General features: G+C 50.7%; 1 long non-coding RNA gene across 4 annotated transcripts in view; it reads right to left on the reverse strand.

Moving 5' to 3' along the window:
* The window catches only part of LOC140483958 (uncharacterized), an 85,103-nt gene that overhangs the window by 55,713 nt on the left and 3,187 nt on the right, over positions 1-26,203 (reverse strand). For all 4 annotated transcript variants that reach the window (XR_011962097.1, XR_011962094.1, XR_011962095.1 and 1 more), the window contains exon 2: positions 1,963-2,091. This is a non-coding gene — a long non-coding RNA (uncharacterized lncRNA). The remainder of the gene's footprint in view (positions 1-1,962; positions 2,092-26,203) is intronic.

Genomic DNA, 26,203 nt, shown 5'->3' on the forward strand with positions numbered 1-26,203 from the left:
TGATGGAGGGGTCTCACACACCCATTCACCAGATAAGATGACAGCATTTGCAGCAATCTTCAGCCAGAAGTGTAAAGTGGGATGATCCATCTTAGCCTTCTCCAGTGGTTTCTAACATCACAGATGTGAGTTTTAAGCCAATTCAATTCAGTTTGAATAACATCAAGAAATGGTTAAATAGTGCAAAGGCTACAGGCCCTGCCAATATTCTGGCAATAATACTGATGGTTTGTACTCCAGAACTTGCCACCCACCAAGCCAAGTACCACTCCAGCACTGGCATTGACCAACAATGTGGAACATTGCCCAGGGATGTTCAACACAAAAACACAGGGCAACCCAACTCAGGCAATTTCCCTCTATCGGTCCACACTCGATCAGCAGTAAAGTGATGGAAGATGTCATCAACAGGGCTACCAAGCAGCAGCTGCTCAGCAACAGCCAGCTGAGTGACACTCATTTTAGGCTCCACCAGGACCACTCAGCTCCCGATTGTGTTACCGCCCTGATTCACAATCTGGCTACCAGCTGAATCCCAGAGGCGAGGTGAGGGTGACAGCCCAGTCCCACTCCAAGATCACTAATTCTAGCTGATTCCACCCTTGTCTCAGCTCATATACTGAAACTCTCATCCGTTGTGTGTTATCTCCAGACTTCATTTTCCAAACACACTCAGGGCCAGCTTCCCATATTCAACCTCCCTGTAATCTCAAGAAAGTCTAAATCACTGCTTGTTGATTCATCAAAAGGCTCCTAATTACAATCAACAGCGTACAGCCATAGAGATGTACAGCATGGAAACAGACCCTTCGGTCCAACCCGTCCATGCCGACCAGATACCCCAACCCAATCTAGTCTCACCTGCCAGCACCTGGCCAATATCCCTCAATTTAAAATTCTCACACTTGATTTAATTCCTGGCTGTCATAGTCCCTAACTCCCTGCACCACACACACTTTGAGACCTGGACAACCCATTTTCTTCGAGACTCCCAACCATTTGTTAATTCATTAGTTCACCTGTGTGGCTGTTTCTACACTTGCTGAAGCAGCATGGTCTGAAATTTGCAGCCAAAACCTCACAGGTCTGCTTTCCACCTTTAAGACATCCCTCAAAACCTGCTTTTTGGCAATGCTTTGGCAATGACCTAATATCTCCATCTCTGGCCTGAGGTCTAAAGTTCTCAATAGTATTTTTGTGAAATTATAAGCATGATAATAGAAATACAAAATGTTGAGAGGGGGAATGAGAGCAAGGGGGTGAGAAAAGGGGAGAGAGGGGTGAGTGAGAGAGGGGGAAGAGAGCATAAGAGGGGAAGGGAGAGAGAGGGTGAGAGAGAGATGGGTTGAGAGTGAGGAGGGGTGAGAGAGAGGGGCGAGGGGGTGAGAGAGAGGGGCGAGTGAGTGAGAGAGGGGCGAGCGAGAGCGCGAGACCGAGGGGGGCAAGAGGGGGGGCAAGAGAGAGAGAGAGGTGCAAATGAGTGGGAGGGAGGGGAAGGAAATGAGACAGAGAGTCTGAGAGCAAGAGAGCGCACGAGAAGGGGACGAGAGAGAGAGCGCGAGCGAGAGAGAGAGAGAGAAAGATAGATATCGAGGAGGCAAAGCTGATAGGGAGAGATAGAGGGCAATCCAGTGATAGAGGGATGAGAGAGAGAGGGATGCGAGGGAGAGAGAAGTCGGGTGAGAGAGAGAGTTTGGGTGGAGAGTGAGTGAGGGGGTGAGAGAGAAAGAGAGGGTGAGAAAGAAAGAATGAGAGTGAGGGGGTGAGAGAGAGAGTCAGAGAGAGAAGTCTCAGTGAGGACCAGTACAGCAGAGGTGAAAGCAGGTCCCTCACAAGATGATGTGAATGAAGCCTAGAATGTTGCTTTACCTTGCCCAGTTCGGTGTCTATGTCCTGTCTTCCAGGTCTGAATACAGAAGGTCACTAACCCCTCCCTGTGCTGTTCACTGTGAGTGATCTTACCGACTGCAGGATTTACTGAAGGCTCCAGACCTCCCTCTTCATGTCTCTCTGACTGACCAACCGTCTTTGATGTGGTTATGGATGAGACAAGAGTTAGGAATTCGGCTGAGACAGGAACATCCAGATGACCTACAGGAGACAGAGAAACAGACAGAATGGGAAATTAGACTGATGCAGTGAGGGTTACACATGGAGAATGGCACTGAGTCCCACAGAAATCTGGAAAATCCCTGTCTCCATCCCTGGCCTGTGCTGCTGTGTCCCTCTGGAATGGAGAATGCTGTTGGGTCAGGATCTGGAGTAGCTGCAAGAGTGAGAGACACTGACAGAGGCAGCAATTAGACCCACACAGTGAGGGATACCACATGGAGAGAGACTGAGTGATATCACCAGAGTGCAGGAAGGTATCAGGATCACACAATGGTCATGATGAAAGGGTTGTGATTCATGGTGCACGGGGATCCGTACTCAGTGACAGGTTAGCTACGAGTGGGACAGGTGATGGCCTCGTGCTATTCTCACCTGACTGTTCATCCAGATGTTAATGCTGGTGTCCAGTATAACCCATCTAACTGCCTAATATTCTTTCCGAATGGAAATCTGTTATAGGCAGCGGGTCTGGCCTACATATGATCCAGACCCAGAGCGATGGGGTTGACTCTAAACTGCTCTCTGTAATGATCCAGCAAGGCACTCAGCTCAAGGGCAGCTCAGGGTGGGCATGCGATGCTGGCCTGCCAGAGACAGCAACATCCCATGAGTGAATTAAACATAACACTGCTGGGAGCAGTGTCCTGGTCAACCATGTCGGTAAGCTTATGGACAGGGCTTTAAACTGACAGAGAGGATGCAGGGACAGGGTTCAGGTGAAAGGAGCTTTCCAAATCCAAACAGAAATGGCAATGTAGCTGAAGACAAGCAGAAAGGAACAGGAAGAGACAGAGTTTAGCTGAAACTGGACATCAGTGAATTGGACTGTGACAAGAAATTGTGGAAAGAGCCAGTCGTACTGTTCTTTTTTGGAATGGACAAAGTCTCTGCAATAAGGTGGATGGACTGGGGCACAGAGATAAATGAGATTTAGTGGTGACAGGGTGAACAAAAGGTGGAACATGAATATTCTATTGTACACCTCCTTTAGGGGTATCAGGGAGTGCAGGATGGGTAACCCTGACAGTAATGGGTAACAAAGGCATTACAGAGAAAGCATTTGGCCTCAGATGATGAAGCTGAATCAGTCTGAATGCAGATTCTGGGTAACACGTGTCAACAACACAAGCAGGTGAACAGTTTAGAGGCTGCCTAACAGCATTTCATTGCTCAACCCTGTTCCACATTCCAATGTATTCCTGTGTAATACAAAGGCACTGTGATAATTCTGGGAGACTTCAGTCTTTGTATAATCTGGGGCAGTCACATCGGCAAAAGGGATGTTCTCCGAACTCCTCTTTGAATGTTTGTGTCAGTGTTTCTTTGAATAAGACATTGTGGAAACGGCCAGGGAGGTGACTATCTCAGATCGACCGTTGGGTGATGATGCTGTGGGAAGGAGTAATGTCCCACTGAGATATCCTCTGGGAAATTGTAGTGTAGTAGAATTCAGTGAGATGATGGATTTTTAAAGTGACCATAAAGCACACCCAACAATCACAACCAAAGCCATTGACATGTGTTTGAGAGGAGAACTGACCAAGGTAAACAGGGGAAACCGTGAAGTGTATGGCTGGAAATGGACAGTACAAAACATTTACAGTCAGAGAGATGGACAGCACAGAAACAAGGCCTTCGGTGTCCAACTCATCCACACCACCCACATATCCGAACATAATCTCATCACATTTGCCAGCACTTGGCCCAAATCCCTCTCAACCCTTCCTGTTCGTATACCCATCCAGATGCCTTTTAAATGCAGTAATTGTATCAGTCTCCACCACTTCATCTGGCAGGTCATTCCATACACGCAACACCCTCCACATCAAAACGTTGTCCCTTACGTTCCTTTTATATCTTTCCCCTCTCATCCTGAACCTAGGCCCTCCAGTTCTGGACTCCCCCACCCCAGGGAAAAGACCTTGTCTGTTAAACCTAACCATGCCTCTCATGGTTTTATAAACTTCCATATGGGTTATCCCTCGGCCTCAGACATTCCAGGGAAAACATGCCCAGCCCATTTAACCTCTCTCTTTAGCTCAAATCCTCCAATCCTGTCAGCGTTTGTGCAAATCTTTTCTGAACCATTTCAATTTACACAACATCATTCCGATAGGGAGGAGACTAGAATTGCACGCAATATTCCAAAACTGGCTTATCCAATGTCCTGTATAGCTACAACATGACCTCCTAACTCCTCTACTCAATGCACTGATCAGTAAACGCAACCATACCAAACACCTTCTTCACTATCCTATCGACCCACAATTCTCCTTTCAAGGAACAATGAACCTGCACTCCAAGGTCTCTTTGTTCAGAAACACTCCCTGGGACATTAACATTAAGTGGATCAGTCCTGCGAAGAGTTGCTTTCCCAAAATGCAGCCCCTCCCATTTATCTAAATGAAGCTCCATCTCCCACCCCTCAGCCCATTGGCCCATCAGTTCACCATCCCGTTGTAATGTGAAGTAACATTCTTCACTGTCCACTACCCCTCCAATTTTGGTGTCATCTGCAAACTTACTAACTATACCTGCTGTGTTCACATTCAAATCATTTATATAATTAATGGAAAGTAGTGGGCACAGCACCGATCCTTGTGGCACTCCACTGGTCACAGGTCTCCAGTCTGAAAAAAAATACCCCCCACACCACCCTCTGTCTTCTACCTTCGTGCCAGTTCTGTATCCAAATGGCTGGTTTTCCCTGTATTCGGTGAGATCTATCCTTGCTCTCCAATCTCCCATGTGGAAACATTTCGAACACCTTACTGAAGTCTATATCACTCATCCACCGCGCTGCCCTCATCAATCCTTTTGTTACTTCTTCAAAAAACTCAATATCTTGAGCCATGATTTCCCACGTACAAAGCAATGCTGACTATCCCCAATTAGACATTGCCTCTGTAAACACATGTAATTCCTGTCCCTCATGTATCCGTCGCTCAACGTGCCCACGACTGATGACAGGCGAACCAGTCTGTAGTTCCCTGGCTTGTCCATACCAGCCTTCCTAAACAGTGGCACCATGTTAGCCCAACCTCCAGTCTTCTGGCATCTCACCTGTGAATATCGATGATACAAATATCTCAGTAAGAGGCCCAGCAATCACTTCTCTAGCTTCCCACAGAGATCGAGATTACACCTGATAAGGTCCTGGGGATTTATCCACCTTTAACCATTTCAAGACATCCAGCACCTCCTCCTCTGTAATGTGGACATTTTGCAAGATGACATCATCTATTTCCCAATGCTACTTCTCAAACCATCATTCTATTCGATATCTTCCATGTCCTTCTCGACAGGAAATACTTGTTCAGTTTCTCCCCCATCTCCTGCAGCTCCACGTGCAGACTGTCTTGATCATTGAGGGGCCCTATTCTCTCCCCAGGGACCCTTTTGTCCTTTATGGATTTATAAAAACATTTTGGATTCTCCTTAAATCTATTTGCCAAAGCAATCTCATGTCCCCTTTTTGCCCTCCTGATTTCCCTCTATCCCTACACAACACTGCACTCACCCCCTCCCTGACTGATCCCTACCCAACACTGCAATCACCCCCTCCCTGACCGATCCCTACCCAACACTGCACTCACCCCCTCCCTGACTGATCCCTACCCAACACTGTAATCTCCCCCTCCCTGACTGATCCCTACCCAACACTGCAATCTCCCCCTCCCTGACTGATCCTTACCCAACACTGTAATCACCCCCTCCCTGACTGATCCCTACCCAACACTGCACTCACCCCCTCCCTGACTGATCCCTACCCAACACTGTAATCACCCCCTCCCTGACTGATCCCTACCCAACACTGTAATCACCCCCTCCCTGACTGATCCCTACCCAACACTGTAATCTCCCCCTCCCTGACTGATCCTTACCCAACACTGTAATCTCCCCCTCCCTGACTGATCCCTACCCAACACTACAATCTCCACCTCCCTGACTGATCCCTACCCAACACTACAATCTCCCCCTCCCTGACTGATCCCTGCCCAACACTGTAATCACCCCCTCCCTGACTGATCCCTACCCAACACTGCAATCTCCCCCTCCCTGACTGATCCCTACCCAACACTACAATCTCCCCCTCCCAAGGAAAAAAAAAATAACTCGAGAGAAAAATAGGACACTTCAAGGACGAAAGTGGACGTGTGTGCAGAAATGCAGGAGTTATTTCCCCTCTGTGTTGACCTTGGAGAAGGACATGAAGGCCTGGGAACTTGGGAAAGTTAGTGATGATCTCTTGGTGTCAGTCCATATCACAGGAGAGGATGTGTTGAATGCATTAGAATGTATGAAGGTGTATAAATCTCCTGGACCTGACCAAACATATCCAACAGCACCTCAAGAGGTGAGGGAAGTTCTTGTGGAGTCCCTGCTGATCTTTTTGCCTCACCTTTAGCCACGGGTGAGGTCCTGGAAGACTGGAGGACAGCATATGCTGCACCCTTATTCAAGAATGGCTGCAAAGATAAACCTGGGAACTATAGATCAGTAAACCTAACATCCGTGGTAAGTAAGTTACTTGAGAAGATGCTGAGAGATTAGATAGACATGCATTTGGAAATACAACATTTGATTGGGAGGAGTCAGCAAAGCCTTGTGCATGGGAGACCATGCCTCACAAATTAGTCAGTGTTCTTTATTGAAGTGATCAGGAAGTTTGACGAGGGCAGGCCAGTACATCTAGACTCTACAGATTTCAGGAAGGCCTTTGATAAGGTTCCACATGGTACCTTGCTCTGGAAGATTAGATCGCATGGAATCCAGGGGGCGTTGGCAAGCTGGGTACACAATTGGCTTGATGGTAGGAAGCAGAGTGTAACAGTCAGACTGGAGGCCTGTGACTCATGGTGTGCCTCAGCGGTCATAGAATCATAGAATCCTTCCTCTGTGGAAACAGGCCCTTCGGCCCAACAAGTCCACTGGCCCTCTGAAGATTATTCCACCCAAGCCCATTCCCCTACTTTATTACTCTACATTTACCCCTGAGTAACGCAACTTACACATCCATGAACATTCTCGGCAATTGAGCATTGCCAATTTACTTGACCTGCAGATCTTTGGATTGTGGGAGGAAACCGGTGCACCCAGAGGAAACCCACGCAGACATGGGGAGAATGTACAAACTCAGTTGGTGTGGCATGGTGGCTCAGCGGTTGGCACTGCTGCCTCACAGCGCCAGGTACCCAGGTTCGACCCCAGCCTCGGGTGACTGTGTGGAGTTTGCACATTCTCCCTGTGTCTGTGTGGGTTTCCTTTGGGTGCTCCGGTTTTCTCCCCATTCCAAAGATGCGAAGGTCAGATGAATTGGCCAGGCTAAATTGCCCATATTGCTAGGTACATTCGTTAAGGGTAAATGTTGGGTAGGGAGAATGGCTCTGGGTGGGTTACTCTTCAGCAGGTCGGTGTGGTTTGTTGGGCCAAATGGCCTGTTTCCATACTGTAGGAAATCTAACCCTAACAGGATCTAACCCCCACAGAGCATCCTGTGAGGTTGGAATTGAACCCAGATCCGTGGTGCTGTGAGGCAGCAGTGCTAACCACTGAGCCATTGTGCCACGCAGCTGGTCAGTGCTAGGCCCATTGCTGTTTGTCATCTATATCAATGATTTGGATGAGGATATTTAAGGCATGATTAGAAAGTTTTCAGATTACACTAAAATAAGTGAGGAAGGTTCTCAGCAATTGCAACATGGCCTTCATCAGCTGGGGAACTGGGCTGAGAAATGGCAAATGGAGTTTAATACAGACAAGAGCGAGATCTTACATTTTGGAAAGTCACATCAAGACTGGGGTTTCATGGTGAATGGTAGGGCCTGAAGGAGTGTCGTGGAACAGAGGGACCTTGGATTCCAGGAGCACGGCTCTCTGAACTCAGGGAGACAGGGCAGTGAAGAAGGCTTTTGGTACACTGGGCCCTTCACCAGTCAGGGCATGGAATATCGAAGTTGGGAAGGTCTGTTGTAGTTGTGCAGGATGTTGGTGAGGCCGCACTTGGAATATTGTGTTCAGTTTTACCCACCTTGCTATCGGAAGGATGTTATTGTACTAGAAAGAGGACAGAAGAAATTTACAAAGATGTTGCCAGAACTCAACTGGACAGATAAAGAGAGAGGTTGGACAAGCAAGGACATTTTCTTTCATGTGTAGGACACTGAGGGGGGTGTCCTTATAGAGGTGTATAAGATCATGGGAGGCATGGATAGGATGAATGCACTCAGTCTTTATCCAAGTGTTGGGGAATCAAGGATGAAAGGGCATCAGTTTAAGGTGAAAGGGGAAGATTAAAAGGGAACCTGAGGGACAATGCTTTTACCCAGAGGGTGGTACACATACGGAATGAACTACCAGTGCAAGTGGTCGAGGAGGATACATTTAAGAACATTTAAAATGCACTTGGACAAATACATGGAGAGGAACGTATTGGAATGATATGGGTCAAGTGCAGGGAAACGGGGTTAGTGTGGATGGACCAGTTTGGGCCAAAGAGACTGTCTCCATGCTGTAGAACTCTATCAACATACCTAAGTGTCCCATAATACAGAAGCGACCAAAGCAATAGGAACACAAGCCGGTACAAATGTGTAACAGTCCTGCAGAATTTCACAGGAAGCCAGCCTGGCCGTGCAGTGAAGGGTTCCTGGTACAGGAGCTGTGGTGAGATGCCCACAGAGAACCGGGGAAGGAAGCTGGAAAGCTCACTCCACTGCCGATAGCCTGGAGGACCCCCGGCTGGGATAAGGCAGCTGGGATCCAGTCACCCCAGGGAAACCTACAGGCTGTGACAGAGCTATGTCCCCGACACAATGAGCAGGACAGAACAGGGCAGGAAAATCTCACCCACATGGGACTACTCCAGTTCCAATTGGGAAGAGTCCAATCCAGTGAAAGGAGGGTCTCTGGGGATGGGTAGGCAGCCTCAGGTTACATTGACAATCTGGAAGTACAGTGTATGAGCTCCAAGCAGCTGCATGGATCCTGTACACCTGCAACACGGAACAACACACATCAGGCCCTAGGAGGAGGTGCCAGGAGCAAATACAATCCCTAGGGAACTGGGAACTCTCCCAGAATGGGATAATGTGTGCCTTTGTGGTTCTACCTCCCCAGGGAGATACTGACAGGCTCCACACTGACACATCCACACCCGCTCACAGATGGGGACTCCCACTGCCTGTCTCCCAGGTAACTGCACCTTTTGCCCCCCGCGCTGACTCACAGCCGAACTCAGATTCCATGAATCCTGTGGTTCCCCAGGGTAAAGCAGATTATGGTCTCACTCCATACACAACAGCCATTCCAGGCACCCAGCTGGTGGGCAGCACCAAAAAGGTCACTCTGTTTGATCCTGTCTCAAACCCAGATACATTTTTGTATGAGATAGACCGACAGTCTGTCAAACACGGACTGGATGCTGACAAACAAACTAAATTAATCACCATGTGACTTTGTCCACCAGGCCATTCAGCCCTCGCTGAGGGACAACAGTGAGGGAGGGACATCCATGATGAAATGAAGGCAGCGGTCCTTAATGCTCGAGAAAAGTCCCATCCCGGGTTAGTGACAAACAGCGTAAATATTTGTTCCAGGAGAACACCCACACGAACATGTCTCACTGTCAGTTACAGCAGCTCACCAAGGGCTGGGTTAATGACAGCTGTAAGGACACTTTCGGTGGGGCACTGGGCCTGGTATGAGGAATTCCAATTATCCCAAGTGACAATGTTAGGATGGGGATCTTTGAAGTCGAAAGTATCGGAATTACATTTAAAAAGGTACTTGGATGGGTTATCATGATTCCCTCCCACATGCTGTGGAGATAGAGGGGACATTGACAGGGACCACACTTACGTAAATAGAGAATAGACAATAGACAATAGACAATAGATGCAGGAGTAGGCCATTCAGCCCTTCGAGCCTGCACCGCCATTCAATATGATCATGGCTGATCATTCCTAATCAGTATCCTGTTCCAGCCTTATCTCCATAACCCTTGACTCCACTATCTTTAAGAGCTCTATCCAATTCTTTCTTAAATGAATCCAGAGACTGGGCCTCCACTGCCCTCTGAGGCAGAGCATTCCACACAGCCACCACTCTCTGGGTGAAGTAGTTTCTCCTCATCTCTGTCCTAAATGGTCTACCCCGTATTTTTAAGTTGTGTCCTCTGGTTCGGCACTCCCCTATCAGCGGAAATATGTTTCCTCCTGCCAGAGTGTCCAATCCTTTCATAATCCTATACGTTTCAATCAGATCCCCTCTCAGTCTTCTAAACTCAAGGGTATACAAGCCCAGTCGCTTCAGTCTTTCCGTGTAAGGCAATCCTGCCATTCCAGGAATTGACCTCGTGAACCCACGCTGCACTCCCTCAATAGCCAGAATGTCTTTCCTCAAATTTGGAGACGAGAACTGTACACAGTACTCCAGGTGTGGTCTCACCAGGGCCCTGTACAGCTGCAGAAGCACCTCTTTGCTTCTATACTCAATCCCTCTTGTTATGAAGGTCAGCATGCTATTAGCCTTCTTCACGACCTGCTGTACCTGCATGCTTGCCTTCATTGACTGGTGGACAAGAACACCCAGATCTCTCTGAACAGCCCCTTTACCTAATTTGATACCATTGAGGTAGTAATCTGCCTTCCTGTTCTTGCCACCAAAGTGGATAACCAGACATTTATCCACATTAAACTGCATCTGCCATGCATCTGCCCACTCATCTAACTTGTCCAGGTCACCCTGTAATCTCCTAACATCCTCATCACATTTCACCCTACCACCCAGCTTTGTATCATCAGCAAATTTGCTAATGTTATTGCTGATACCATCTTCTATATCATTTACATATATTGTAAAAAGCTGCGGTCCCAGCACGGATCCCTGCGGTACCCCACTGGTCACTGCCTGCCATTCCGAAATGGAGCCGTTAATCACTACCCTTTGTTTCCTATTAGCCAACCAATTCTCTATCCAATCTAGTACTTTGCCCCAATACCGTGCGCCCTAATTTTACTCACTAACCTCTTGTGTGGAGGAACAGGCCAGACCATGGCATTCCCATCGCCTGTCATTAACGAATTCGGCTCCTCTCACATCAAGCTGTGGTCCTAACCACACTCACCTTGATATATCTCGGGATCCCGGTGGTTAGGATTGCAGGCTGTAACAGATGGGTACGATCATGGTGAATAATGCCTGGACACACCCCCAGGGACTGGAAGGTAGATGGAACTCCCCGGGTGATCACCTTAGTTTCATTCATTTGCAGTGTTTGAGTGTTCCTGGCTGGGCCCAGTATTGATTGCCTGTCCGTAGCTGCTCGGGAGCTGGTTTTGGTCGTGAGCTGCCTCCTTGAACTGTTGCAGGTGGTGGACTCACAATGTCCTTCGGGAAGGAATTCCTGGAGTTTGAGCCAGCAGGTCTCATTCACTCGCATTTATTCTGCTCACCGGATGTAGGCTATGCATCACAATTCTGTATGGATTCTCAGAACGGAATATGTTTTGTCGAAACAGTTAGGAGAGCCACAGTCACTCAGTGGTTAGCACTGTTACCTCACAGCGCCAGAGACCTGGGTTTGATTCCACTCCTGAGCGACTGTCTGTGTGGAGTTTGTACATTCTCCCGACATCTGTATGGGTTTTCTCCCACTGTTCAATGGTGGGCATTTTTGACAGATTGCCCGTAGTGCCGAGGGATATTCAGGTTAGCTGGAATAGCCATGGGAAATGTAGGGTTTCAGAGATATCATCAGGGGATAGATCTGAGTTGGATTCTCTTCAGAGGGTCATTGTGCACTCGATGGGCTGAAGGGCCTGTTTCTGCTCTGCAGGGATTCTATGATATCACTTATCAGCCATATGACAATCAGCTTGACCAATGTACAAAATGGTTTTCGCTCAAACAGCAGGCTACTCTGACAACAAACATAACCAGCTTTTAAAATTAGGTTTGTAATTCATTGTATAAGCTTCTTTCTATTCAAAAGACTGGATGGGGGAGGGGGAATGGGTGAAATGTTCCTGCCTCCTTGCTAAAACACAGATAGACAGCCAAGAGATGCTGGGTATATTGGACAAGTTCTACTCGCAAATCACAAAAGCCAGACAGCAGCCAGATGGTTATCCCATCAGCATAATGTCAAAGGCAACAGTTCCCCTGGGCAGACATATCCCTAATAACGTCTCCACTAAACAAAGGAGGGCCCAGACAGGAAGGTACCGGGTCCTGCTACACAAAGAAACTGACAGGAACAAGCCATCCAAATGATTAGCAACGCTTCAAACTATTAACTGATTCTCTGAATTGGCCAGAAGTATAGAAAGTTCTGGGAAACCATCCAGAAATGAACGAAACCAGGGATCACCTGCAGACTGATCTCTTGAATTTTCTGGAGGCTTTCTGAGGTGACCAACATGGCAAGGGACAGAGACCAGTTCACCATCCAGAGAGAGGGAGAGAGAGAGGGAGAGAGAGACAAGCTGAAGGAAACCCCAGGAGCATGGGAGAGAGGGAGTGTGAAAAACCATTGAGAGAGAGAGAGCTGGAACCAACTGGAATACTGAGTGTCACCCCTTCAGTCTGTCCATGCTTCAATGCCTGTTTGTCTCAGTCTGACTTCCCCTTCTCTCTTTGTCCTTCTCTCTCCCTGTCTGTCTCTTTCTCTCAATCTGCCTTTCTCTCACACCCTCCCTCTCACTGTCTGTCTCTGCCCCATCTTTCTCTCATCCCCCTTCTCCATCTCCACTCGCTCTACCTCTCTCTTTTTTTCTCACCCTCCCTTTCTCTTTTTCTTTATTTCAGACCTGAAAGTGCTCACCCAATTTTGACCCCGCTAAAAACATTTGCCCCTCATTTTAACTCTCCTCCCAAATTTATTCCCTTCCCCAAATACCTTCCCTCCCTAATACCTACCTTACCAACTGTGCCCCCCTCAAATATTTCGCTGCCCCCAACATTGCTGTGAGCCCCACTCCCTGGGGCAGAGGGAAATGAGTGGAAAAGTGTGGAGCTGGAAAAGCCCAGCAGGTCAGACCTGAACCATCGACTCTCCTGGCTGACCCACTGTGATTCCCCAGCTCCACACTTTGTAACTCTGACTCTCCAGCATCTGCAGTCCTCACTTTCTCACACAGGTAAATGAGTCTGGGTTGAATGACTCACCTGTAACGATTTTAATGTACAGCAAGATCCCAGTCCGAGAATTACAGAAGGTTTACATCACAGATGGAGTCCTTTCTGCCCATCATCCCCCCTCACCCATTAAATGATCCTGGACCGGTTCAGGATCCTCAGGATTGGCCCCTGAATGGCCTCATTGACTATCCTTCCTGTGCAGACCTCTTCACAACCCTGTCTCAGATTTTGCATCACATGCTATCCCTCCCTCCATCTCTCTCTGACAACAGCCCCTCCTTTCTCCACCAACCCCAAAACTCCATCAAACCCTCCCCCTGTCTCTGGCTGTCCCACTCTCTCCTTGTCTCCCACTCTCCCCCTTCCCATGCAGACTCACAGTCCCTGGGCTGGAGGACATAGTGCAGAGACTAACTCACCTTTTGACTGACTGCAGTAATGCACAACAAGATCCCACTCTGAAACCGTCGCCAAGTACACACACTGTCCTTCTCCCTCCATATATGCCCTTCTCACTTTCTGTCTCTCCCAGTCTCTCTCACTCTGTCCTTTTCTAACTCCGCGTCCCTGACTCTTACTGCCCATTTCTCTCTCTCCACTTTCTCCATCTCCACTCTCTCCATGTCTTTCTCTCTTTTTATCACTCTCCCTTTCTCTTTCTCTTTTTCTTTATTTCAGACTCACTCAGAAAACTACTTCATGTTCCTTCCACTCACCCCCTCCCCACAGTGGGTGTAAAACCTAGGAGAGACCAGGCACTGAGGCAAGCTCTTCCCAATGCCCCTTCCCCCAGTCGCTAGGACAGAGCAGAGGGGTCCAGGGAGAAAAAGGGAGAGCAACTACACGAGAGAAAGAGAGATGGATGGACAGAAAGTGAGAGGGAGGGAGAGAACAAGAGAAAGGCAGAGGGGGGTAGAGGAAGTGAGAAGAACTGGGAGAGAGCAGACAGAGACAGACAGAGAGAGAGAGAGAGAGAGAGAGAGAGAGAGTTAAACTCCAGGAAGAGAAATACAATGTCAGACAGATACAAGGAGAAAATGGGAGGAGAAAGACAGGGAGAGTTCAGGCAGACAGCAAGACAGAAATCCCAGGGAGAGATATAGGACAGAGAGAGAGAGGAGTTACAACAGCAGAGAGATAGAGCTGAGAGAGTGGGGTGGTAGTGGGGGCTATGATGTTGCTACAGTGATGTACAGACAGGAATAGCAAGATCCCACAGAGCTGAGAGACAGATGCAGAGAGAGATGAGCAAGGTGTTAGTTTTGTGAAAGACTGAATGATTAAGCATTCCTGAAAAACCAGGTGAGGTGACAAAGGGGGAAGGGAATCTACTGGGAAATGTAAACAGGACAGAGATGTGAAGGATGGTGAGAGATAGGGATTGAAGGAAAGATGTGGGAGAGAGAACTGGGAAAAACAAAAACAGACATGAGAGCTGCAGAGAGAGAGGGAAGGAGTGAAATCTGTGGGATCAGATCCCTCTCTAGCATTATGCTCCTTTGTCTCTCCCCGTTTCCACAGACGGCCTGAATCCCACGATTTGTGTGTGTGTGTGTGTGTGTGTGCTCTCGTCTGATAATTCCGTATCGCAGAATAATTTGATTCTCTGTCTCTGTACTGTCCAGGTTTCAGCTCCCAAATCAATACTAAATCATTCACGATTCTATTGAATAGTAGAGCAGGCTCGAGGGGCTGAATGGTCTCCTCCTGTTCCTATTACAGATGGTCTTATGTCCTTAACACTACCTCCCAGCTCTTGGCCCCCACACTGGAGGTTATGACTCCACAAGGCCCTGATCTGTAGAGTGCTGCACCCTTCCATGAGTCTCGGAGGGAACCAGTCTGATTTGGATTGGAGTTGCAGCCTCTCAGTGAGAAGTGAAATCTCCTCGAGATTCCCCTCAGTCTCTCACTGTAAGGTGGAGCAGGCCAGTCTCAGGGAAGCAAACAGCAGGCCCGGTCTGCCCTGTCCTCCAGCTCCATTTCAGAAGGCCACATGGGAGGGGCTTGGTTCCTTCATCAGCTTCCCGTGCTCTCCCTTCTGGGTTAGGGTGGGGGCCGAATGGCCTTGCTCCTGGCTCTTCTTGAGGTGCAGGCTGGCAATGATTGTGTTATACACGGCATGCCCCTGGAGTGAGGTTGGTTAGCTCAGTTGGCTGGTCAGTTAGCTTACCACACTAGCTGAAGTTACTCTGAAGGACTCTCCTTCCCAACCTCTCCCCTCAGCTGGGCCCTGGTGACCCTCTGATTAAATCCCCACCAGACCCCACTCTGTAATGAGGAGCTGTCCCATGCTCTGGTAAGACTATGGTGACATTACATTGGTTTGTACCTGGAGCACTGTGTGCAGGACTATTCACTGCATTGCCAGAGGGATGTTAGTGTGTGGGGAAGGTTTACTGGATGAATCCCCACTGGAATGAACAGCACTCTCTTTCCCCCAGTTAATTCACTCTTGCAGCCTTTGTGTCTTTGGAGACACGAGGACCACCTCACCTGAAACAGCAGCTGGATTTTATATTCATGGGCACCTGATAAGATTGGCTAGTTTACACACACACACACACACACACACTCTCTCTCTCTCTCACAAACACTCACTCTCTCAAACATACACACACTCTCACTCCCTCAAACACAGACACACACACACTCTCTCACAAACACACACTCAGACAGACACGTACAAAAACACATAATCCCTCTCACACACACAGACACACAGAGATACGCACACATGCACTCTCTCTCACACACACGGACAGACACTCGCTTTCTGTGTCTCTCTCTCACAGAGATAAGCACACAAAACCACGGTTACTGTACAAACGTGGAGGAAGGTTCAATGGAGAGGTCACTTTCCAAGGACTGAACCCTGATCTCGCATGATGACTGCTCCAGGGAGACAAACAGCAACTGCAAATGACTTGTTGGATCTTCCTGTGCACCGCATCTTGCATCGATAGCATTGGTCTGTTTGGGTGCCTGCTTTTCTAGAGAGTCTCCAAGCATCAAGTGACCATACATTGACAACAGTTTTTCTCCAATCCATGTTTAAGGCACCTGGTGATGTTATTTTTCACTGATTGTTTAAAAAGATCTGAATCTTTTAAAATGGACGTGGCCTCCATCCCAAACCATTTCCACAAGCCACGCTGACCATCCCTAATCAATCCTTGCTTTTCCAAATCCATGTAAATTGTCTCTCAGAATGCCCTCCAACACCTTACCCCCCACTGCCATCAGGCTCACAGCTCCATAGTTCAATGGCTGTTCCTTGCAGCCTTACTTCAATAATGGCCCATCATTAATCACCCTCCAGTCTTCAGGCACCTCACCCGTTGCCACTGATCGGTCCATCTGACAAGGCCATCTCCATCCTTCTGTAATCTAAGGCTATCATCCTCAGTATTTATCACCCAACCAATCTTCATATCATTCATGAACCCAATGATTAACCCTCCACCATTCAAATCTAAATCTTTTCTATCAACCACATCAGCAAGACCCAACAGCGAGACATGAACAGAGATTTCTAATTGGGCCATCACTGTCTGCTTCCTGCCACTCAGCATTCTGCGCCAAATTCCTTGGATCTTGAGTTTTTATGTTCACTATCAGTTTCCAATATGGGTCCTGATAAAAGCCTTACTGACCTCCAAGCAGGCGACAGGAAAGTGTTGCCCCTTTTTACACACCTGATCACCTCCTTAAAAAGTGCAATCCCATTGGTCAGACCCGACCCCTCCTTAACACAACCATTCTGACTGGTCTTCATGAACTCCAGTCTCTTTAAATGCTGATTAATTCTATCTCCCAAAATTGCTTCCAACAGACGTCCCACCCACGATATTAGCCTGACTGGCCTGTAGCTGGCTGATATATCTCATGCTCCTTCTTGAATAACAGTACCACCTTGTCAGTCCGAAGACATCTCTCCTGTGGCCAGAGGGGATTTGAAAATGTTTGCAAGTGTACCTGCTCCTTCCTCCATCACCTCATTCGGTAAACTGAGATACATTTGGAGATTTATTGGGTTGGAAGAAGGCCAGAACACTCAGAACCATCTCTCTCTCTATATATGCTAATTCATTTAATTGTATCAAGGAGCATCTTCACAATTTCATATCAACCCTGTCCCAATGAGCACTGACAAAATGAATCCATTCACTGTAGCCTCTGGGTCCATGCACAAATTCTCACTGTGTTCCACAACTTACTCTTTCTGTCATTATCAATTCACCATTAATGTCACTGTAAGGTACTTTCAGATTTTTATTTCCTCTCTTAGCACTCCTCTCTCCCAGGCAATTCGCCTGCGATACGATTTGGAGGAGTGTGGATTAGCATTGGGAAGCTCAGAAATAAGGAACACCCGACTGTGCTGAGTGTGGGGCAGTGGGATTCATTTGGGATGAGCACATGGAAGCTGAGGAATAAACCTCAGTCCTGCAGCATGAAAATATACAATTGAGCTGGCAGGTCAGTCACACGAAACGAAAACTTGATCCCTGGGAAAAGAGGGTGGTAACCAAATGAAGGCGGTCTGTTTGAACACAGCCTCTGGAATTTGAACGTGGGAATCATTGCTGAGCAGGGTTTGTAGGAAGCAGAGGCAGAAATATACTGAACAATTTCAGATATTCCTCTTAGACCACAAGACATGGGAGCAGAAATTAGGCCATTCAGCCCATCTGATAGTGTGGCACTCACTCAGTCCTGCCTCTCTTACAATGCAGGTAGGCCCCAGACTGATGCGCTGACAGTGCAGCACTCCCTCAGTCATGATCCTCTGACAGTGCAGCACTCCCTCAGTACTGACTCTCTGACACTGCAGCACTCCCTCAGTACTGACCCTCTGACAGTGCAGCACTCCCTCAGTACTGATCCTCTGACACGGCAGCACTCCCTCAGTGCTGTCTCTCTGACACTGCAGCACTCCCTCAGTACTGACCTTCTCACAGTGCAGCACTGCCCCCAGATTGACCCTCTGACATTGCAGCAATCCCCCATTACTGACCCCCCTGATAGCGCAGCACTCCCTCAGTCGTATCCTCTGACAGTGCAGCATTTCCACAGTACTGACCTTCCGACAGTATGGCACACCTGCAGTGCTGACTCTCTGACAGTGCAGACCTCCCTCAGAACTGACCTTCTGACAGTGCAGCACTGCCTCAGTACTGACCCCCTGACAGTGCAGCACTCCATCAGTACTGATCCTCTGACAGTGCAGCACTCCCTCAGTACTGACCCTCTGACAATGAAGCACTCCTTCGGTACTGACCCTCTGACATTGCAGCACTACCTCAGTCCTGACCCTCTGACAGTGCGGCCCTCCCTCAGAACTGACCCTCCGACAGTGCGGCACTCCCGCAATACTGAGCCTCTGACAGTGCAGCGCTCCCTCAGTACTGATATTCTGACAGTGCAGCACTCCCTCAGTACTGACCCTCTGACAGTGCAGCAATCCCTCAGTACTGGCCCTCTGACAGTGCAGCACTCCCTCAATACTGACCCTCTGACAGTGCAGCACTCCCTCAGTACTGTTCCTCTGATAGTGCAGCACTCCCTCAGTACTGACCCTCTGACAGTGCAGCACTCCCTCAGTACTGATCCTCTGACAGTGCAGCACTCCGTCAGTACTGACCCTCTGACAGTGCAGCACTCCCTCAGTACAGGCCCTCTGACAGTGCAGCACTCCCTCAGTACTGACCCTCTGACAGTGCAGCACTCCCTCAGTACTGGCCCTCTGACAGTGCAGCACTCCTTCAGTACTGACTCTCTGACAGTGCAGCACTCCCTCAGTACTGACCCTCTGACAGTGCAGCACTCCCTCAGTACTGGCCCTCTGACAGTGCAGCACTCCCTCAGTACTGGCCCTCTGACAGTGCAGCACTCCCTCAGTACTGACCCTCTGACAGTGCAGCACTCCCTCAGTACTGGGCCTCTGACAGTGCAGCACTCCCTCAGTACTGACCCTCTGACAGTGCAGCACTCCCTCAGCACTGACTCTCTGACACTGCAGCTCTCCCACAGTGCTGTCTCTCTGACACTGCAGCACTCCCTCCGCACTGACCCTCTGACAGTGCAGCACTCCCTCAGTACTGACTCTCTGACACTGCAGCACTCCCTCAGTACTGACCTTCTCACAGTGCAGCACTGCCCCCAGATTGACCCTCTGACATTGCAGCAATCCCCCATTACTGACCCCCCCGAGAGCGCAGCACTCCCTCAGTCGTATCCTCTGACAGTGCAGCATTTCCACAGTACTGACCTTCCGACAGTATGGCACACCTGCAGTGCTGACTCTCTGACAGTGCAGCCCTCCCTCAGAACTGACCTTCTGACAGTGCAGCACTGCCTCAGTACTGACCCCCTGACAGTGCAGCTCTCCTACAGTACAATCCCTCCGACATTGCAGCACTCAACAGTACAGACCCTCCGACATTGCAGCACTCCCTCAGTAATGACCCTCTGACAGTGCAGCACTCCCTCAGTACTGATCCTCTGACAGTGCAGCACTCCCTCCGTACTGACCCTCTGACATTGCAGTACTCCCTCAGTCCTGACCCTCCGACAGCGCCGCCCTCCCTCAGTACTGACCCTCCGACAGTGCGGCACTCCCTCAGTACTGACACTCTGACAGTGCAGCACTCCCTCAGTACTGACACTCTGACACTGCAGCATTCCCTCAGTACTGACCCTCTATCAGTGCAGCACTCCCTCAGTACTGACCCTCTGACAGTGCAGCACTCCCTCAGTACTGACCCTCTGACAGTGCAGCATTCCCACAGTACTGACCCTCTGACAGTGCAGCACTCCCTCAGTACTGATCCTCTGACAGTGCAGCACTCCCTCAGTACTGACCCTCTGACAGTGTGGCACTCCCTCAGTACTGACTCTCTGACACTGCAGCACTCCCTCAGTACTGGCCCTATGACAGTGCAGCACTCCCTCAGTACTGATCCTCTGACAGTGCAGCACTCCCTCAGTACTGACCCTCTGACAGTGCAGCACTCCCTCAGTACTGACCCTCTGACACTGCAGCACTCCCTCAGTACTGACCCTCTGACAGTGCAGCAATCCCTCAGTACTGGCCGTCTGACAGTGCAGCACTCCCTCAGTACTGACCCTCTGAAAGTGCAGCACTCCCTCAGTACTGATACTCTGACAGTGCAGCACTCCGTCAGTACTGACCCTCTGACAGTGCAGCACTCCCTCAGTACTGGCCCTCTGACAGTGCAGCACTCCCTCAGTACTGACCCTCTGACAGTGCAGCACTCCCTCAGTACTGGCCCTCTGACAGTGCAGCACTCCCTCAGTACTGATCCTCTGACAGTGCAGCACTCCCTCAGTACTGACCCTCTGACAGTGCAGCACTCCCTCAGTACTGACTCTCTGACACTGCAGCACTCCCTCAGTACTGGCCCTCTGACAGTGCAGCATTCCCTCAGTACTGACCCTCTGACAGTGCAGCACTCCCTCAGTACTGATCCTCTGACAGTGCAGCACTCCATCAGTCCTGGCCCTCTGACAGTGCAGCGCTCCCTCAGTACTGACCCTCTGACAGTGCAGCACTCCCTCAGTACTGGCCCTCTGACAGTGCAGCACTCCCTCAGTACTGGCCCTCTGACAGTGCAGCACTCCCTCAGTACTGGCCCTCTGACAGTGCAGCACTCCCTCAGTACTGACCCTCTGACAGTGCAGCACTCCCTCAGTACTGACCCTCTGTCAGTGCAGCACTCCCTCAGTACTGACACTCTGACAGTGCAGCACTCCCTCAGTACTGACCCTCTGACAGTGCAGCACTCCCTCAGTACTGACCCTCTGTCAGTGCAGCACTCCCTCAGTACTGACACTCTGACAGTGCAGCGCTCCCTCAGTCCTGGCCCTCTGACAGTGCAGCACTCCCTCAGTACTGACCCTCTGACAGTGCAGCACTCCCTCAGTACTGGCCCTCTGACAGTGCAGCACTCCCTCAGTACTGACCCTCTGACAGTGCAGCACTCCCTCAGTACTGACCTTCTCACAGTGCAGCGCTGCCCCCAGATTGACCCTCTGACATTGCAGCAATCCCCCATTACTGACCCCCCCCGAGAGCGCAGCACTCCCTCAGTCGTATCCTCTGACAGTGCAGCATTTCCACAGTACTGACCCTCTGACAGTGCAGCTCTCCTACAGTACAATCCCTCCGACATTGCAGCACTCAACAGTACAGACCCTCCGACATTGCAGCACTGCCTCAGTAATGACCCTCTGACAGTGCAGCACTCCCTCAGTACTGATCCTCTGACAGTGCAGCACTCCCTCCGTACTGACCATCTGACATTGCAGTACTCCCTCAGTCCTGACCCTCCGACAGCGCCGCCTTCCCTCAGTACTGACCCTCCGACAGTGCGGCACTCCCTCAGTACTGACCCTCTGACAGTGCAGCGCTCCCTCAGTACTGACTCTCTGACAGTGCAGTGCTCCCTCAGTACTGACTATCTGACAGTGCAGCGCTCCCTCAGTACTGACACTCTGACACTGCCGCATTCCCTCAGTACTGACCCTCTATCAGAGCAGCACTCCCTCAGTACTGACCCTCTGACAGTGCAGCACTCCCTCAGTACTGACCCTCTGACAGTTCAGCACTCCCTCAGTACTGACACTCTGACAGTGTGGCACTCCCTCAGTACTGACCCTCTGACAGTGCAGCACTCGCTCATAAATGACCCTCTGACAGTGCAGCGCTCCCTCAGTACTGATCCTCTGACAGTGCAGCACTCCCTCAGTACTGACCCTCTGACAGTGTGGCACTCCCTCAGTACTGACCTTCTGACAATGCAGCACTCCCTCAGTACTGACCCTCTGACACTGCAGCACTCCCTCAGTATTGACCCTCCGACTGTGCAGCACTCCCTCAGTACTGACCTTCTGACAGTGCAGCGCTCCCTCAGTACTGACTCTCTGACAGTGCAGCACTCCCTCAGTACTGACCCTCTGACAGTGCAGCACTCCCTCAGTACTGACCTTCTGACAGTGCAGCACTCCCTCAGTACTGACCCTCTGACAGTGCAGCACTCCCTCAGTACTGACCCTCTGACAGTGGAGCACTCCCCCAGTACTGACCCTCTGACAGTGCAGCACTCCCTCAGTACTGACCCTCTGACAGTGCAGCACTCCCTCAGTACTGACCATGTGACAGTCCAGCACTCCCTCAGTACTGACCCTCTGACAGTGCAGCACTCCCTCAGTACTGACCCTCTGACAGTGCAGCACTCCCTCAGTACTGACCCTCTGACAGTGCAGCACTCCCTCAGTACTGACCCTCTGACAGTGGAGCACTCCCCCAATACTGACCCTCTGACAGTGCAGCACTCCCTCAGTACTGACCCTCTGACAGTGCAGCACTCCCTCAGTACTGACTCTCTGACACTGCAGCACTCCCTCAGTACTGACCCTCTGACAGTGCAGCACTCCCTCAGTACTGATCCTCTGACAGTGCAGCACTCCATCACTACTGACCCTCTGACAGTGCAGCACTCCCTCAGTACTGAACCTCTGACACTGCAGCACTCCCTCAGTACTGACCCGCTGACAGTGCAGCACTCCCTCAGTACTGACCCTCTGACAGTGCAGCACTCCCTCAGTACTGATCCTCTGAAGGTGCAGCACTCCCTCAGTACTGACCCTCTGACAGTGCAGCACTCCCTCAGTACTGACTCTCTGACACTGCAGCACTCCCTCAGTACTGACCCTCTGACAGTGCAGCACTATCTCAGTCCTGGCCCTCTGACAGTGCAGCACTCCCTCAGTACTGACCCTCTGACAGTGCAGCACTCCCTCAGTACTGGCCCTCTGACAGTGCAGCACTCCCTCAGTACTGATCCTCTGACAGTGCAGCACTCCCTCAGTACTGACTCTCTGACACTGCAGCACTCCCTCAGTACTGGCCCTCTGACAGTGCAGCACTCCCTCAGTACTGACCCTCTGACAGTGCAGCACTCCCTCAGTACTGGCCCTCTGACAGTGCAGCACTCCCTCAGTACTGACCCTCTGACAGTGCAGCACTCCCTCAGTACTGACCCTCTGACAGTGCAGCACTCCCTCAGTACTGATCCTCTGACAGTGCAGCACTCCCTCAGTACTGACCCTCTGACAGTGCAGCACTCCCTCAGTACTGACTCTCTGACACTGCAGCACTCCCTCAGTACTGACCCTCTGACTGTGCAGCACTCCCTCAGTACTGATCCTCTGACAGTGCAGCACTCCCTCAGTACTGACCCTCTGACAGTGCAGCACTCCCTCAGTACTGACTCTCTGACACTGCAGCACTCCCTCAGTGCTGACCCTCTGACAGTGCAGCACTCCCTCAGTACTGACCCTCTGACAGTGCAGCACTCCCTCAGTACTGACCCTCTGACAGTGCAGCACTCCCTCAGTACTGACCCTCTGACAGTGCAGCACTCCCTCAGTACTGGCCCTCTGACAGTGCAGCACTCCCTCAGTACTGACCCTCTGACAGTGCAGCACTCCCTCAGTACTGACCCTCTGACAGTGCAGCACTCCCTCAGTACTGACTCTCTGACACTGCAGCGCTCCCACAGTGCTGTCTCTCTGACACTGCAGCACTCCCTCAGCACTGACCCTCTGACAGTGCAGCACTCCCTCAGTCGTATCCTCTGACAGTGCAGCATTTCCACAGTACTGACCTTCCGACAGTATGGCACACCTGCAATGCTGACTCTCTGACAGTGCAGCCCTCCCTCAGAACTGACCTTCTGACAGTGCCGCACTGCCTCAGTACTGACCCTCTGACAGTGCAGCTCTCATACAGTACAATCCCTCCGACATTGCAGCACTCAACAGTACAGACCCTCCGACATTGCAGCACTCCCTCAGTACTGCTCCTCTGACAGTGCAGCACTCCCTCCGTACTGACCCTCTGACATTGCAGTACTCCCTCAGTACTGACCCTCCGACAGCGCCGCCCTCCCTCAGTACTGACCCTCCGACAGTGCGGCACTCCCTCAGTACTGACCCTCTGACAGTGCAGCGCTCCCTCAGTACTGACTCTCTGACACTGCAGCACTCCCTCAGTACTGACACTCTATCAGTGCAGCACTCCCTCAGTACTGACCCTCTGACAGTGCAGCACTCCCTCAGTACTGACTCTCTGACACTGCAGCACTCCCTCAGTACTGACCTTCTCACAGTGCAGCACTGCCCCCAGATTGACCCTCTGACATTGCAGCAATCCCCCATTACTGACCCCCCCGATAGCGCAGCACTCCCTCAGTCGTATCCTCTGACAGTGCAGCATTTCCACAGTACTGACCTTCCGACAGTATGGCACACCTGCTGTGCTGACTCTCTGACAGTGCAGCCCTCCCTCAGAACTGACCTTCTGACAGTGCAGCACTGCCTCAGTACTGACCCTCTGACAGTGCAGCTCTCCTACAGTACAATCCCCCCGACATTGCAGCACTCAACAGTACAGACCCTCCGACATTGCAGCACTCTCTCAGTAATGACCCTCCGACAGTGCGGCACTCCCTCAGTACTGACCCTCCGACAGTGCGGCACTCCCTCAGTACTGACCCTCTGAGAGTGCAGCGCTCCCTCAGTACTGACTCTCTGACTGTGCAGCACTCCCTCAGTACTGACACTCTATCAGTGCAGCACTCCCTCAGTACTGACCCTCTGACAGTGCAGCACTCCCTCAGTACTGACCCTCTGACAGTGCAGCACTCCCTCAGTACTGGCCCTCTGACAGTGCAGCACTCCCTCAGTACTGACCCTCTGACAGTGCAGCACTCCCTCAGTACTGACTCTCTGACACTGCAGCTCTCCCACAGTGCTGTCTCTCTGACACTGCAGCACTCCCTCAGCACTGACCCTCTGACAGTGCAGCACTCCCTCAGTACGGACTCTATGACACTGCAGCACTCCCTCAGTACTGACCTTCTCATAGTGCAGCACTGCCCCCAGATTGACCCTCTGACATTGCAGCAATCCCCCATTACTGACCCCCCCGATAGAGCAGCACTCCCTCAGTCGTATCCTCTGACAGTGCAGCATTTCCACAGTACTGACCTTCCGACAGTATGGCACACCTGCAGTGCTGACTCTCTGACAGTGCAGCCCTCCCTCAGAACTGACCTTCTGACAGTGCAGCACTGCCTCAGTACTGACCCTCTGACAGTGCAGCTCGCCTACAGTACAATCCCTCCGACATTGCAGCACTCAACAGTACAGACCCTCCGACATTGCAGCACTCCCTCAGTAATGACCCTCTGACAGTGCAGCACTCCTTCAGTACTGATCCTCTGACAGTGCAGCACTCCCTCCGTACTGACCCTCTGACATTGCAGTACTCCCTCAGTCCTGACCCTCCGACTTTGCGGCACTCCCTCAGTACTGACCCTCTGACAGTGCAGCGCTCCCTCAGTACTGACTCTCTGACACTGCAGCACTCCCTCAGTACTGACACTCTGACAGTGCAGCACTCCCTCAGTACTGACCCTCTGACAGTGCAGCATTCCCTCAGTACTGACCCTCTGACAGTGCAGCACTCTCTCAGTACTGACCCTCTGACAGTGCAGCACTCCCTCAGTACTGACACTCTGACAGTGAAGCACTCCCTCAGAAATGACCCTCTGACAGTGCAGAGCTCCCTCAGTACTGATCCTCTGACAGTGCAGCACTCCCTCAGTACTGACCCTCTGACAGTGTGGCACTCCCTCAGTACTGACCCTCTGACAGTGTGGCACCCCCTCCGTACTGACCCTCTGGCAGTGCAACTCTCCCTCAATACTGTTCCGATGACAGTGCAGCACTCCCTCAGTACTGACCCTCTGACAGTGAAGCACTCCCTCAGAACTGACCCTCTGACAGTGCAGCACTCCCTCAGTACTGACCCTCTATCAGTGCAGCACTCCCTCTGTACTGACCCTCTATCAGTGCA

Source organism: Chiloscyllium punctatum, chromosome 12 (assembly GCF_047496795.1).
Source record: "Chiloscyllium punctatum isolate Juve2018m chromosome 12, sChiPun1.3, whole genome shotgun sequence".
Classification (NCBI taxonomy): domain Eukaryota; kingdom Metazoa; phylum Chordata; class Chondrichthyes; order Orectolobiformes; family Hemiscylliidae; genus Chiloscyllium; species Chiloscyllium punctatum.